Source organism: Lycium barbarum, chromosome 8, assembly GCF_019175385.1.
Source record: "Lycium barbarum isolate Lr01 chromosome 8, ASM1917538v2, whole genome shotgun sequence".
NCBI lineage: Eukaryota > Viridiplantae > Streptophyta > Magnoliopsida > Solanales > Solanaceae > Lycium > Lycium barbarum.
Window position 1 is genome coordinate 111,423,021 of NC_083344.1, and position 6,313 is coordinate 111,429,333.

Here is a 6,313-nt window from a genome sequence, read left to right on the forward strand (position 1 = left end):
TATGTCATCAACGGATAACATACACCACGACACCTCCCCTTAAATATGTTGTGTCAATTCGTCCATCACTAAGGCAAATAGAAAGGGGCTAACAGCATACCAACTTTTTGTTTGAAATTTGCCACTACTGATTACCAGTTAAATAATTTTAAAAAACCCAAATATAATTTAAATAGCAGGATAAATGTAAGGTGCAACTCCTGCGTTAAGAAAAATCCTGATCGACCAGTGAGCTTAAAAAACCCTCGTGTCCTAAGTCCTAACTACTTTTTACCTTGCAATTTCACAAATTTTATCAACCGTTAGGATACAAAACGCGCTAAGTCTTCTATATATAGGGACCTGATTAGTTCTACACTCACTTATTATGTTAATACTAGATGCAATTGGCCCGTGCCAACTATTCATTGTTTTTGCTTATTAATGTAATCCTTGTTACATTGTTTGTTTTAATTTGATTAATCTATTTAAAAATAATAATATATTTTTATATTTGATAACAATTAAATTTAAACAATTTTAAAAAATAACTAAATGCTAAAAGTAGAAAATACCCTTAAAAATAAATTAATTGCCAAGAAGTTCACATGTTGCACATGGGCTGCTTCTAGATTCTTCTATATAGTAGAAATTTTGAATGCAAATTGATATTCTTTCCATAACTTTTTTTTAGTTAATGTTAAAGTAATACTATTTCGGAAAACATAGACTACGAAGAAATTAAAGTTTGCTACTTTGAAGTCAACTTTGATAATATCTATCCTAATATATTCGGTGTTTATTGGGTATCAAAGATTTAAGGAATATTTTCCCCAAATAAACATGGATTTGAGATAAAGAGTTCTATTTATTAAGAAAAATATTATTTCTTATAGTATATATTTTTTGAAAGAATTTGGTAATAAAAATAAAAATTGTTTTTCTCCAACTTTCTAATATATTTTGTGAATGGAATGAAATTATTACAATGCTGAACTTGAACCTTTTTAATAACATCATTTGCTATTAACAGACAACAACAATGAGAAGAAATGCATTTTAACGTTTTCTTATTTGTTAGTACTTTTGATTAAGCTCGATCTTCTGGAAAGTACTTCAAGAACATTTTTATAAGTCAAAAAAAGTTGAAGAATTTCATCCTCCATCATTTATTTGAATTTCATCCTCCGTCCAAATTAATTTATTCCCAAACGTTTTTTATTGCATTAGATTTTGATGTTTTGTTTTACTATTGTGTGTATTTTATAAGTTAGATTAGTTTCTTCTTAATTATATAATCAAAATATTTTATAAAAGAGGCACATATGAATGTTCGATTTAGTTAATCAAGCCAGTGAAATTAATGATATTTAAGAAAATATGCCACAATATATTACTTCCTCCGTCACAATTTATATGATGGTGTTTGACTGGACACAGAATTTTAAAAAAATAAAGAAATACTTTTGAAATTTGTGATCTAGAATAAGTTATAAAAAATTTTGTGGTTGTAAATTATTTCATTAAGGATGAAATGGAACGTTTGAAGTTAAATTGTTACGAAATATAAAAAGATGTCAATTTTTTTAACTAACTAAAAAAAGTGTCATATAAATTGAAGCCAAAAGAGTATATAAAATGCGCAACTAAATATAAATAGTATATATTCATGCCATTGACTATAGAAGTATTAAAGAGTTTATAAAGAATTTGAAGAAGTGAAATTATGTGAGCATAAAGAAAAGAGTGAAAAGTAAAAGTGTAAAAAGTGGCATGTGGTTAGCTGATAATTATTACATGCTATTTGAAATGACATCATTTGTAGTACCGTACATATGCAAATGAGCACAGCAAAATATATTGAAGATACAAATGAAAGAGATTGAATGAGAAGTGAGACCCATGAAAGAATCAAAGGAAATGCTTTAATGCTGGCTGTGAAATTACAATAATACCCTTGATCGACGATCCTGATTCTCAAACCCATGCTTCTATAATAGTTATAAATATTGTCAGGATTCCATGAGCCTCCTTCCTTCTCCCCCTTCCTCTTGCTTACAAAGGCAAAAATTGAATTTAAAGTTTATGGATTCTTGCAGAAATCTTAAGTTAATATATAGTAATATATAATTGGGTACACAGTAAAGTAATTATAAATATTTAGTGAATTTTTTTTATACGAATACAAGATCTAAGCAAAAGTTACTAAGAGCCCGTTTGGATTGGCTTATAAGTTGTTTATAAGTTGTTTTCAGCTTTTTTGTGTGTTTGGCTGACCAGCTTAAAGTCGTTTTGTGCTTAAAATAAGCTCAAAAAAATAATTGGGCTCATTTGACTTAGCTTATCTAAAGCAGCTTATAAGCTAAAAACAGCTTATAAGCCAAAAAAAAATATAAGTTAGACTACCCCAACTTATATTTTTTAGCTAAACAGCTTATAGGCATAAGCCCATCCAAACAGGCTCTAAGTTCACATGAACCCGCATATTATATGTTAGCTCCGTCTCTGCCTCCATACCAGCGGGATTTCAATTTAGTATTTTTACACGGGAAACATGTACATGACAAAAATAATACTATTAAAGAGGAAGCTGAGATCTTGATAAGCAAATCGTAGACTCTTATTCAAAATTGAACGTACAGATACTGCAAGTACATTTGTAGGCCAACACAACCCATCTTGATGTTACATCCGACATTGTCCTAATCTAGATAGAAGTAGAACATAGTTATTTTATTTAGAAAACACAAAAGAAAAGACGATACTCAACCACATGAACATCTACTCAAATTTAGAAGCAACAGTATCCATATTGTGTGTTGGCTGCATGCCTGCATCAATATTGAGATATATCCTTTAGCCGCATCCGTAGGTTTTTCGAAAATAATCATCAAGCTTTTACTAGTTAGTTTTGATTCCAATTCTTCTAAGTCTCTCACAGCAAGTATTTGCACTCTTGAAAAGTGAGCCAAATAAACTACAATTCATAAATAAACAAAAACCAAACGTCAACATCGATATGTTATAGTTAGGGGTGTACAAGGAAAACCAACAAACCGTACCAAATTTATAAACTGAGTCAAATCGAGAAAAAAATCCGACTAGTGATTTGGTTTGACTTGAATTGGTATTGAAAAAAAACCGACCATAATTGGTTTGGTTTGATTTTAGCTAAAAAAAGTTCAAATCGAACCAAACCAATCTGACATTACGTGTATTCGATTTTAAAATGTTTTATACATAAAAAGATTTATTTGTAATGTAATTTATAAATATTTTGTTAAATTTTTTCATAGTTTTTTGTCTTTTATTATAGTTTTTCAAGTTTGATAAGTTTGAATGTCAATAAGTTTTATATCCCATTGATGTTAGTGACTCAAATAAAGTCCAAATCAAAACCAACTCAACACTAATGCTAACAAAAGAAATTCAATCCTAGCACTAGGAATAACAATAATGTTGGATATCTATTCTTTAGTTTTGCATAATTGGTTTAGAGAGTGAAAATACATAACTTAACTTTTTTTCTTTGTCATGTAATTAATACTTATTAATTGTACTTATTTTAGCATGACTTAGTATTTTTAGATTATGGTCATTTTCTTTATGGCTTATTAATTAGCAATATTTATTTTAACCTATTTTATTATCTTTTTTGTTGAATATTTTAATACGATGTCATCACCCATCTCACATTTTGTGTTAATTTCTTAAGAAACACTTTAGTGATATAGTTGTATATTTCTAAGACTAAAGAAATATTTAAAGTAAAAGTTATATGTTTTGTATGTAGACTTTTCCAGGAAAAAACCGGAGAAAACCGAATAATCCGAGAAAATCCGCAGTTGAAAAATCCGAATTTTATTGATTTGGTTTGGTTTATAAATCTAAAAACGCAATTGGTTAGGTTTGGTATTTGAAAATTCGAACCAATCCAGTCCATGTACACCCTTAGTTATAGTGGTACCAGTGTTGTTCGAACATGTAAACGATTAGACATATTTATTGGCATATGTAATAAACCTACATATATTGATATACATTTTATGTGTATTAATTGGACTGACACGAAATTTAAGAAAGTAAAATAGACTTTTGAATCTTGTAGATCTTAACTATAAATATGTTTAATCTACGTACTAAAATGATCATTAAATCTTGTGGTCTTAATTAAACATGTCAAGTGAGATATCAAAATTAAAGGGCCGATAAATATAAAAGGCAATGTTCTTTCACATAAATCAAAACAGATGGAATATCAAATAAAAAGAGGGTGAGGTGGAGAAAAGGATTTTTCACCGGACATCACCATAAGTGCAACAGTAAAATAGAAAGCAAAATTGCGAGCCATGACAATAGTATTAATTACTAGAGTAAGACTGAGGAAGATAAGAGGATTATGTGTGTTATTATTTATTGCAGTGCAATATTTTTGCTTCATGAAGGGCCATGAATTTAGAGGCCTCTCTGCCCCATATTTCTCCCTATATAATTTACAACTTGTCTTAACTAATAAGTTACTTTTACCAAGTTGAATCAATTTTATTCAAGAATAAGGGGAGGATTAAGTCCAGATGATGAGCACCTCGGTCTTTAGTAGAGATTCATCAATTAATGGCATGTTAATTAGTTACCAAGTGGGGATTTGTCAGGCCCCAAAACCCACCCTGGACGTAACAGGCATCCGATGCTATGAACAACACCGGAAGCACCTTATGAATTTATAACAAGAAGTCCCTTTTTTTATATATAATCTTTCATTAACCAATTAAAAGATTTTATAAAGTGACTAGACAAACACATGCTCATAATTCTAGAAATAAAATCAACGGAAGTCTGTAATAAATAGATTGTCAAAGCGTAGAAATACCCATGAGAGTCGAACAACGACTCAACCAATACCCACAAAACAACATCTATCTCTGGAGCCTCTAAGAGAATGAATAAACGCCTAACTCATCAGGACGCAGCCAGGAAACTAAAAGCAATAAGGAAAATAGAGGGTGTCCCACGAATGAAGGTGTGGGCTCACCAAAAGTCTGGAAAGCAGCAAGTGCTCCTAATCCTCGAGATCTGTCTATACCTGCTCTTCTTCGTTACCTAACATACCATCAAAAACAACAATAGTATGCCTAAGTACTGGGTACTCAGTGAGTGTCTCGGGGACAATAAGTAATATAATAAACTAATACAATAATGATTAGTGAAAACAGTTCCAATAGAATAATTTGAAATCAAAGACGAGATCAATCATACAACTCAAAATCATCAATAGAAAACCACCAAGACAAGTATATATCTTTTCCGATTCAGTACACTATTTATTACCATTTGAGACCAATATCATCAACAAGCCACTCACAGGAGAACAAGTTCATTATCATCAATAAGCCACTCACAGGCAACAAAGATACGAAATAAGCCACTCACAGGCAACCAAGATATGAAACAAGCCACTCACAGGCAGATCAAACAATCGATACTCCGGGCTAGGAAACCACGGAGGCTAATCGTCCTCTGGACTAGCACAGCCATATATGCACCGAGCTATACTCCTCGGAGTTCAATCGTCCTTTGGACTGACACAACAATAGATACTCCGGGCTAGGAAGCAACGGAGGTCAATCGTCCTCTGGACTGACACAACAATACTCGTATCGATACGTTAGGATCCATAACAGCTAATCGTCCTCTAGACTAGCACAGCTTGCCCATACAGGCCCAAACACAAATAAGATACAAATCATAGCGTATTATCCGAATCATCAATCATGGCATAGAAGCCGAATCACAAGTCACATCATGATAGCCAAATTATTCCTCAAGGATTATGTTTATCTTCCCATTATAGGGGTACATCAATTCATTTCAGTTTTAGAAAAACAAACTCACTTCTTTAAGCAAGTTTCACGTTTAACACAATCCATTTATATAGCATTCACATGAGATAATCAAGCTTTCCAAATATCAAGTTTAAACATCCTTTAAGGGTAATTCGAGTTCAAATACCAAAGCTTTATATCTCAATCTTTAATCATCCCTTAGAGACAATCATGAATACGTATATATAATATAGTACAAACAAGGTTCAATGTGGGCTTGTCCATCACGCACACGAACCACAACCAAAGTCACACAATTCGTTTCAAATAGTATTTTCAAAAAGAGACATACAAATCACCTTTATAGTCAAAAAGGATTTTTAAAAATTGACATACATCAAAAGAAGGTTTTCAAAAGATACCTACCTCAAATCCCGCTAAAAGCTAGAAAAACGGAATTCCCATGGTTCAACAATCAATCTACAATTTTATTCGTTTCTACGAACTTTCTT